At 37.4% G+C, this 11,488-nt stretch overlaps 1 pseudogene; it reads left to right on the forward strand.

Annotated features, from left to right (window-relative positions):
- Window positions 1–1,629, forward strand: LOC149177665 (DEAD-box ATP-dependent RNA helicase 45-like; annotated as a pseudogene).
- The last annotated feature ends 9,859 nt before the right edge of the window (window positions 1,630–11,488 follow it).

Here is an 11,488-nt window from a genome sequence, read left to right on the forward strand (position 1 = left end):
ATGGAGAATTCTAATAAAATTCAAGAAGTATTTTGCCATTTAGAAAAATCATGTGCTAAAGCTACAACATGTTTTAAGGAGACTTGTGCAGAAAACAATACATATTCATCGCTTGAACCAGATTGGCAAGAGCTGAAGCGAATGAAGGAAAAGAGAGGGGAGGATAAGGGTGAACCAGAGGCTAAAGCTGGAAAAAAATGGACCCTTGAAGGTGAAGAATCTGATGATGATGATGTATTGGTTGTTATGAAAGCAGATGGAGATGTTCTTGGGTTTGAAAATGGAAATGTTGTAATGGTTGATTCGGAGGATGAAAATATGCCGAATGGAGAGGCCATGAAGATTGATAAATCCGATGCCAATGTTGAAGATGAAATTGATCCTCTGGATGCATTCACGAATACCTTGGTTACATCTAACATGGAAAATTTGAATAACACCGCAGGAAATTCCATGTTTGGTAATGAAATTGAGAATGAAGCCAAAGGTGTAGACTCCAAAGGAAAGAGGACTATCAAAAACACTCTTGGGAGAATTATACCAGGTGAAGAGTCTGATACGGATAACAAAGAAGATGAAGACTTCAATGAAGATCAAGTGGATGATGAAAATGGTGACGAGTTCATGAAGAGAATGAATAAAACTAAAATTGAGAAACTATCTATTGTGGACCACTCCAAGGTGTAGTATGCTCCCTTAAAGAAATACTTTTACCAGAAAGTAAGAGAAATATCTCTGATGACATCAAAGAAAGTTGCAATTTATAGAAAGCAACTTGAGTTGAAGATTCGTGGAAAAGACACACCGAAGGCTGTCAAGACATGGAACCAGACTGGATTGACTCGTAATGTCCTCGAAGTCATAAAAAAATTAGGCTTCGAGAATCCTATGTCTATTCAAGCTCAGGCCCTTCCTGTGATCATGAGTGGAAGAGACTGTATTGGTTTAGCAAAAACAGGTTCGGGTAAGACTCTTGTATTTGTTTTGCCTATGCTAAGGCATATTAAAGATCAGCCTCATCTTGCTACAGGTGATGGACCAATTGGTTTGATTATGGCTCCCACGAGAGAGCTTGTTCAACATATTCACTCTGATATCAAGAAATTTGCTAAGGTTTTAGGATTGAATTGTGTACCTGCCTATGGAGGTTCAGGAGTGGCACAACAAATTAGTGATTTGAAGAAAGGTACTGAAATTGTGGTATGCACACCTGGTAGAATGATTGATATCTTATGTACAAGTGGCAGTAAGATATCATATCTTTGCAGAGTCACCTACCTTGTTATATATGAAGCTGATAGGATGTTTGATATGGTTTTTGAGCCTCAAATAACTATAATTGTTCAAAATACTAGACTAGACAGACAAATCATGCTCTTCTCTGCCACATTTCCTAGGTAGGTAGAGGTTTTTGCTTGCAAAGTATTGAATAAGCCAGTGGAAATTCAAGTTAGTGGACGTAGTGTTGTTAATAAGAATATAACGCAGTCTATAGAGTTTCGTCCCGAAGGTCAAAGATTCCTGAGACTTTCAGAGCTTCTTGGTGAGTGGTATGAAAAGGGAAAAGGCAGATGGCAGTGCGCCATATGTTTAGGATGGGATAAACCCATTGCAACATTTGCAGAATAATAATGTCATATTTTGAAGCTCGCACAGGTATTCTAAGCCAATGGGATATACCCATTGCAACATTTGCAGAATAATAATGTCATATTTTGAAGCTCACATAGGTATTCTAAGCCAATGGGATATACCCATTGCAACATTTGCAAAATAATAATGTCATATTTTGAAGCCCACACGGGTATTATAAGCCAATGGGATATACCCATTGCGCATTTGCAGAATAGTAATGTCATATTTTGAAGCTCACACGGGTATTATAAGCCAACAAAGTGTAAAGGATAAACTTTTGGCTGTTGTGAATACACATATTTTGGACAACAAGCGTAAAAATGGTTGATGACAAGAATGTGGAGTTACCATTTTGAGTGGGGTAATGATCTAGATGCCATGCTTATGAGGTATATTGACTCTATTTGGTGCAAGGGTTATTGGACAAAGATCACCCCTGCCCACAACACCATAGACGGACAATTCATTGGGAAGTTCAGACGCAAACTGAATCATGCACTCAAAAATCTAAAGAAACAGACACAACAGGTTTTCCCTTTTATTGGTTATACTGGTAACGGAAATTGCATTACTTGCAACCTCCAAGGGTTGTTGCTGTTACAACAATTAAAACTCGAAACCACAAACAACAACGAAAACTGCAACATGACCAAGTCCTTTTTCTCACAAGTTGCCCATCGGTCTCGGTCTCCGTGGCACTCACACTCGCATTCACTGTTCCAAATAGCTGTCAATGGCTCCTTTTAAAACTAGGAATTATGGTTACCCTATTTCTGCATTTTCTCCACAAATACAGGATTGATGAAGTCATTTTGGGCGAAGGCAAAGGGCACTTTGAACATCATCCAAACTGGGTGGGAACATAGACATGAAAATTTGGAACTTTGGTCTTTTCCCTTTCTTTCAAGATGAACAAAATCAATTTGATATTGGATTTTTGGTTTCCAATGCAGGTAATATCGCTGAGCCAAATATCTGTGACAAAGTTGTTTACTATTCCACCATTAGCCTTGATGATAAGTGAAGTGTTTCTCAAGAAATGAAAACTTACATTTCACGCCGTAAATCCCAGAATTCCAGTGAAAGTATGTCCCGTTGCAAAAGTCTCCATTCTCAAATCCATTTTCATGGGTTCTTCGAGGGGTTGCCCTGGCAATGCAGGTTTTGGGTTTGTAATTAGAAAACACACAAAAGAACCATCCTCTGCTACTATAGGAAATATAGGCTAACCCGCCAAGAAGGAACTAAAGCATCCATAAATTTGCATCACCAAGCATAAACTTGGAAGGGGACTCTAAACTCAACCGGGTTCAATTAAGGAATCAAGAATCTTTCATGAATCATTAGAGGTTGGAGTCCATCCATCATGGCACTTGAGAGCATTTGAGAGGCATGGAAACCCCTTGATCAAATTAATCATCATTGGAGAAGGAAATACAAAGCGAGCCACAATGAGTGGTCTAATGCGTTAAGTCGATGACAAGGAGATATTTAAGATGTACGCCTTAGTATCCCCACGTGATCTACACAGGCTCCCGAGCTTATGGTTTCAGCATATGGAACTCTACTCGCATGTTGTGTTTCTCTTGACATGATATTGTCCATTTCTGTCTCTGTTTGAGTGAGTGTTTTGTGATTTTTATCATGGAGGATCCTATCTAGGTTTCCTTCTCTTTCCTCCACGCATCTATTTAGCTCTTAGCTCTTGGAAGCATCCCTTCCTTATTGGTACTTGAGATAGAATTTTATCATTAGCTACCAACAAACAAAACGATACCACTCCTAGCCAGAATTTTGGGAGCTATACCCTCTTCTTGAGCTCCTCATTTGACAAAACCCCATCTTGACATGATTGCTAGGTCTCCATCCTTTACTGGGCATCTGTCTTATTTCTTCAGCTTTCCAACAAATTCTGTGTCATCCATTCTTCTAAAATCACCTTTCACTTTCCAAGTTCAACATTGATGATTTTGACTTGCTTTGATTTCAAAGACATCAAGCATTGCTCCAACACTTTTCATTTTAGTTTTATTTAACATGACCATATTTCTGGAGGCCAATGAGATTTCTTTTCTCTTTTTGTTTTTAATTAGAACATTATGCACTCATATTGCGGCTAGAAAATTCGAAGTCTCCTTGCATATAAATTGCATTACAATGAGACAAAGCAGGGGGAGGTGGGAAGGTGGCGTTTTCCAAGAAATGATCCTGCACCCAAACTCTGTGGAGTTATTGCATGCATACACCAGCTCTGTGGATTTATTACATGCATACACTAGAAATATCAGATCAAAAAGGCAAACCATCACATATCAATCTGGGAATTGATGGACACTTATATTTTCGTAGCTACTCCTGTCAAGTCTTCCTATCCTCACGAGAGGTGAGTACAGAGCTGTGATTGCATCCAAAATAATTGAGATCAATGCTTTAGCTAAAATTGTAGATGTTGAAGTCAGGGTTCACCTACTTGTAGTGCATTGTTTAGCTAAGTAGAACAGCATTAGGCATTCTTTGAGTTTATGGTACACTGCTACCTTTATTCGTGCGAATATTGATGCAAGGGCACAAAAAGATGAAAGACAATAGCCAGCCCTACAGTGAATGGTAAGATGAAATCCTTGAGTGAACAGACCTTGACTTGAACCCAATCAAATTGACCTAACAAGGGTCCCTAGTATTAGAGAGAGCATAAATTGGCTATTTTTCCTTCACTACATGTTTTCTCCTAACAAAGTATATACCTGGAAACTAGCAGAACATGAGTGAACAGATCTTGACTTGAACCAAATCAAATTGACCTAACAAGGGTCCCTGTTATTAGAGAGAGAATAAATTGGCTATTTTGACTTCACTACATGTTTTCTCCCAACAAAGTATATACCTTGAAACTAGCAGAAGGTTACATAACATAACCACAATCACAATCACAAAGCTTATTCTCCGTGCTATATATATATATATATATATATATATATATATATATATATATATATATATCTGTATATATATATATATATATATATATATATATATATATATATATATATATATATATATATATATATATATATATATATATATATATATATATATATATATATATATATATATATATATATATATATATATATATATATATATATATATATATATATATATATATATATATATATATATATATATATATATATATATATATATATATGTATGTATGTATGTATGTATGCACATGCAATACAGACCCAAATGCTGAACACCGACCACCCATGATGGCGCGATCAGTTCGTTGCATGTGGGTTGATCACATTCAAACCACAGTGCAAGCTCCAAGTATAGTAATAGGATTTGGCCATTCCCAGGAAAATATAGGCTCCACGTACAGTAATAGGATTTGGCCATTCCCAGTCAAATATAGGGGAGAAAATCAACCACAACATATTCCAGTAATCATAGTTTCCAATCTCTCTTTGTTGGCTACATGCTCCACAACATAGTTGTGCACTTTGTGTTTTTTATCGAATTAAATACACGAAAACACACTCAAAGTGTGAGCTAAGTGACCGAAATGGAGATGGGAACGATGATTATCTTTCTTTTCCTTTATATAAATCTTTGCATTACTAAGAACTTTGTATGGTAGCCAAGTCAAGAGGTTGACATTGGCGGGCTGACTAGAGCCAGTTTTCCCAAGGGTTTTGTGTTTGGAACGACGACTTCGACTTACCAGGTGGAAGAAGCTGCCAAGTCTGATGGAGGACGGCTGAAAATTTGGGTTAATTTTATCCGTCAACTAGGTATGCATTTTTTCACAACTAATTTGGCTTCGTTGGATCAATCATATCCCTGCATTGTAATGTTTTTCACACATTCAGGTTTTTCAGATTTTAGGGGTGTTTGGTATTTTCTTTTCAGGGATTATAGCTAACAATGTCACTGCCGATATTATGGTGGATGAATACCATCTTTATAATGTATATGATTCTTCTGCCATTTGTCCATTTTGGCCTTTTCTTTTCATGAGAATTCAAATGATAAAGTTTATGGTTTTTTCAATGGAAGAAGATTTTGTAGGAAAAATGTTGTTTCTACATGAGTTATTTAAATGTGGAAATTTAACTGCAAATATTTGTTTCACAAAGCGATGTAGAGTTGATGATAAATATGAAAATGGATGCCTACAGTTTCTCGATATCTTGGTCTAGGACTTTTCCAAGTAGGAAGATACTTGGGTTTTGATCGCTGTCCAAATTTAGTATATGAATGAAAGATTTTGACTGTATTAAATTTATAAGTTAAATATTTAAGTTACTTACATTAAATTCCAGCTTTTGCTTCAGCGTACAAATAACTTTCAAAAATATAGAATGGTCCCTTGAAGTATAGTTTATGGATCTGGGACTTACCAGGTGGAAGGAGTTGCCAAGTCCGATGGACAAGGGCCGAACATTTGGGATAATTTTATCCGTCAACTAGGTATGCATTTTTTCACAACTAAGTTGGTATCATTGGATCAATCATATCCCTGCATCGTAATGCTTTTCACACATTCATGTTTTTCAGATTTTAGGGGTGTTTGGGATTTTCTTTTCAGGGATTGTAGCTAACAATGTCACTGTCGATGTTATGGTGGATGAATACCATCTTTATAAGGTATATGCATCTTCTGCCATTTGTCCATTTTGGACCTTTTTTTCATGAGAATTCAAATGATAAAATTTATGGTTTTTTCAATGGAAGAATATTTTGTAGGAAAAATTTTGTTTCTGTCTTGAGTTATTTAAATGTGGAAATTTAACCACAAATATTTGTTTCACAGAGTGACGTAGAGTTGACGGTAAATATGAACATGGATGCCTATAGTTTCTCGATAACCTTGTCTAGGAGTTTTCCAAGTAGGCAGATACTCAGGTTTTGATCGTTGTCCAAACTTAATATATGAATGAAAGATTTTGACTGTATTAAATTGATAAGTTAAATATCTAATTTACTTACATTAAAGCCTATAAATTTTAAAATATAGAATGGATCCCTGAAGTATAGTTTATAGATCTATGATTTATAACCGTGTTTTTGAAATTGTGTGTATTTGATGATGTAGAAGGAGCAGGTCGGATCAATTACAAGGGCGTCCAATATTAAAATAATCTCATTAACTACCTGCTTAAAAGAGGTAATTGTGCTAGTGTCTCATACAAATTCCTTCAGCTATTGCATTTTTTGAATTTTCAAAACGTAAAATGGGGGATTCTAGTAGTCTCCTAATTGTTGTGATAGGAAGAATTGTAGTTCTGGCGGCTTACTCTTATTTTATATCATCCGTTGATTTGTTTTATTCATGCTTCTTGCAATCTATGTTCTAATGCAGTTGTCCCGTTAGGTTTAGTTATACGAACTTTAAAAAGTTCTATCATGTTGGTTTTCAGTGTGTCTTACTACATCCCTTGTCCATGTTCTACAATATTTCTTGTGTCTTTGCTCAATGCTTGTATATCATTTAAAATGGCAGTCTGTGGTTCAAATAATTTGTCGTCTATGATTCTTGAGATTCTAGCCTATTTGTATTGATGGCTTACCTTTATTGGCATGAACTCAAATTTCTGTAGTTTGTGATCTATGATTCCTGAGATTCTGGCATATTTGTATTCGTGGATTTTTGGGAAGGAAACATTTAATCTCTATAGTTTTTTAATTTATGTTGTACAATACTTCCTATGGGTATGGCCAGTTGGATGACTACTGATTGGTATAGCCTGTTTGTGTTCATGGCTAAAACCTTGGTTTTTGTGGTGTAGACTGGTGCATTCCTATGATTATGGTCTATTTCCATTGAAGTTGTGTATAATAGAAACCATTTCATGTGTTTCTCATTGTTGCAATTTATGCAATTGAAATTGTTATATGTAACTAAGGCCCTCTTGTTCTTATGACATTTACATTTTTAGCCTTTGGCCTTCACTCGCTGTTATCGCTAAAATTTGACTTCATTTTTGGATACCATGCCCTCTGCAATTTTTATCATTATGACTTACAATACTTCTTTTGGGTATGGCGTGTTGGATGAATACTAATTGGTATCACCTGTTCGCATTCATTACTAAAATCCCAGATTCTGTCATGTAGAGTGGTGCATTCTTGTGCGTTTCTTGTGGCTTATATCCACTTAAGTCCTGTAATAAAAACATTGCATATGTTTCTTATTGTTGTAATTTCTTCAATTCAATCTGTTTTCTGTGACTATGGCCTTATCATTGTTATGAATTTTATATAAAAGTTCTCTCAGTGTTAAAGTGTTACCGTTTGGCCTTCACTAGCTGTTGTTGTAAAATTTCATTTCATTTTTGGGTATCACGCCCTATGCAAATCTTTATCACTAAGATTTATCGGAAGTGCTTGAAACAACCTATGGAGGGTTGATAAATTCTGGAGTTGTGTCAGTTATCTATATTTCATTAGCACTGATACAGAGCATGTAATTCAAAAACCATCTCATAATTTCCAGCTTCCGATACTTTCCATTGTAGTAATAATGACATACATATCATTTTTTGTTGCATAGTGAGGGCTATGCAAAATTTGCAGAGTTTTGCTTCAAAACCTTTGGCGACAGGGTGAAATACTAGATGACATTCAATGAGCCACAGGTTGTTGCTGCTCTTCGTTATGACAATGACATTTTTTCTCCTAGAAGGTGCTCTGGTCCATTTGGGAACTACACAGCAGGAAATTCTGCGACAGAACCCGACATTGTTGCACACAATTTGGTGCTTTCACATGCTAATTTTGTAAAGATTTATAGAGAAAAGTATCAGGTCTGCTACAATCTAGAAAAAATTTCTATTTAAATCTTAACAGAATGAAATGGCCACTAATGCTGAAAAATTTCTCCAACTGCAGCCCATTCGAAAGGGAAAAATTGGGATACTTTTGGACTTTGTATGGCAGCTGTATATCAGAAACAACTTCGGCTATCCAATCTTGGAAGACGAAGACATGCCACTAGTGAGATTGTAAACTACATAGTTGTAGATGCATATCGTTTTGGAGAGTTTCCGTGGTGGCTACATTGGGGTTGGACTGTCCCTTTGCAAATATGTGTAGCAATTGGCATCCTTTTTGCCACAGTTGGATGGGCAGCTATTCCAGGTTTGCTCATCATCATTCTTACTCTCATTCTAAACAAACCTCTGGCCAAAACCCTCTAGAAGTGCCAAGCTGAGTTCATGACTGCACAGGATGAAAGACTCAAAATAGCATCTAAAATTCTTAATAGTATGAAAATAATCAAACTACAAGCATGGGAAGAAAAATTTAAAGAGCTGATAGAAAATCTCTGAGCTGTGGAGTTCAAATGGTTGTCTTCAGCACAGTTTAATAGAGCATATGGTACCATACTCTACTGGATGTCACCCATCATTACTGCATCTATAGTTTTTGTCGGGTGTGCTATCATACGGGATCCACCGTTAACTGCCACAACCATAATTATAGTGCTTGCAACATTCCATGTGATACAAGATCCAGTGAGAATGCTACCTGAAGTTTTGGCTATATTAATTCAAGTTAAAGTCTCGTTATATTGTCTGGACAAGTTCTTACAAGATGATTGTTGTGGGGAAAAATGCCTATGTAGGACGATCCTATCCACCTAAGGTGTGACAGTGCCTTAGCAACAAACAAGGACAGCTATTCTGGTTTCTTCCTTTATGAAATGTGAAAGAAGAGAGATAAATAGACTTACCGGTGTCTTCCATTTGTCCCTCGATCCGGTCTCTCTTCTCTTTCGGAGTTCACAGCTACTTGCCTTCTCACTCGCCCAGCTTCAACAGGTTCATGCAAGATCACAAGATAACAGCTACTTGCCTTCCTGCTTGTCCAGCTTCAACGGGTTCCTGCAAGATCACAAGAGAACAGCTACTTGCGACAAGAGAAGAACACTACACAAAGACAGATATTCACATTCATAACTAGTTTAGGATTAGAAATAAACCAAATACACTAATGCAATCATACATCAAAGACACATCAGTATATAGGAGAAACCAAGATAGCTTTATTGATGAATAACAAGGTTCAGGAAGAGATACAACCCAGAGGGCTCCAATCCAGCATCTCCTTCCCAGCAAATGGAATTCCTATCTTCACCCCCTTCAAAGCATTAAGCACCCAATGATTCCAATCTCAAACCAACAGCAGTTCTTTGCAATAACAAAATTCCAGCCTCTAGATTTCATGGAGGAGAGATCCATATATAGATGTTTGGAGAGAGGATGAGTCAGCTTGAGATCTGACTAGTGTCCTCTCCCTCTGTCAGTTCTTGAGTCCACTTGGAGGTTCTTGCTTCCACTTGGAGATTTGGAACCTCTTACTCATCACCAGTCGAATTCCTTGAGGCAAGTGTCATTTTGGAAGCTTCCTGGGTTTTGACACCTTGAGAAATGAACTTTCCACACGTCCACTTTCGTTCAGCGCAGGTAGCCAGTGTTCCCTTTGACATTCAACGCAGGTAGCCAGTGTTGGCTTTGACATTCAGCGCAAACAGCTAGTGTAGCCACTGAAATGATCCTGAATTGACTTGTTTTTGAGCAGTTTCTGGTGGAGAACTTCTGTGAATTGTTGTGGTTTGTTAGCCTTGTTCCTCTAAGGGTAGGAACAACATGTTTAGGGACTTTGGATCCCTTAGATTATGGACATTTCATGCTCAATGCTGTAAGGCACAAAAATGTCTATAACAGCTGCCCCCTAAAGTATGAGGCTGTTTATCGGGTGAAATGCTTTATCAGGGGGATCTGAAGTTCATCCAATGCTGGGAGGAGACCTGTAATAAGATACAATACAATACATTATTTTTCATACTGCTTTCATGATCTAGTTGAGGCGGGCATTCCCATGCTCAGCTTTATAAATTCATTTTTCTGTACATAGAACAAAAAATCGTCTGATGGTAGACTGATAATTTTGATGGAATTATCATCCTTTGAGTGGGATGATTATCTGCTGCAATGATGTACATGTCAATTTCTTTATCTTTCCTGAATATATATCGCAGCCTGGATGGATGAAACTAGATCCGGGGTCTTCAAACTCGTTCGATCTTCACTCTAAGTACAAGTCGATCCATGTGAGAAATGTTCTGAAGTCGAACATGGAAAGACATCGCTTGATTACCGGTCAATGATGTAAACCGTTAACAAGCGCGAGAGGAATCACCGATAATGACAATGACCCTCAAGGTACTGCTGTACAATTCACGTGGTGTGAATAAAGGACTTGGCGTCGAACACCACGCAAAATATTTCGGTCGAAGGTCATTGATGTATACCTGTCGTCGGAAGTGAGAAACTTGCCATTGAGGCATGCAAGCTTCAAAGTACTGAAGGGGTTGTTCCTAGATCAACTTCTTGGATAATGAGCTGATGTCGACAAGAAGCGATCTGTCAAAGGAGGGCCTTAATGAATCCCACATCAATGACACGAAACAGAGCTAATGATTTTGATGGAGGTGAAAACGATCTGTGACATATGATTCAGGGTGGCGGTCATGAAAGGATGAAGGATAATGTATGGCAGTGGATGGGACACGGTTGACTTTTCTGAACGACTTCTCTTGAACATGTGGCGACACTGATGCGATGGATCGGTAGCATTACCCCAAATATGGATGCTATGGCGAGACCATGGATGTGACCGGTGAATGAAACAACCCAACCTGATTGTGGTACGGAGGAAAAGTGTCATGTTCAAGAGCGACTTGCTACCATCAAAGTTTTCTTTAGTTTCTTCCAATTTTCCACAGTCATTGCTGACCAGTACCTCTTTATTTTTGTCAATCTTGAGGAGGATAACATATGCT

The sequence above is a fragment of the Pinus tabuliformis genome, chromosome 4_1, assembly GCF_031772625.1.
Source record: "Pinus tabuliformis cultivar Carrire ecotype Pingquan chromosome 4_1, CPIR1, whole genome shotgun sequence".
NCBI lineage: Eukaryota > Viridiplantae > Streptophyta > Pinopsida > Pinales > Pinaceae > Pinus > Pinus tabuliformis.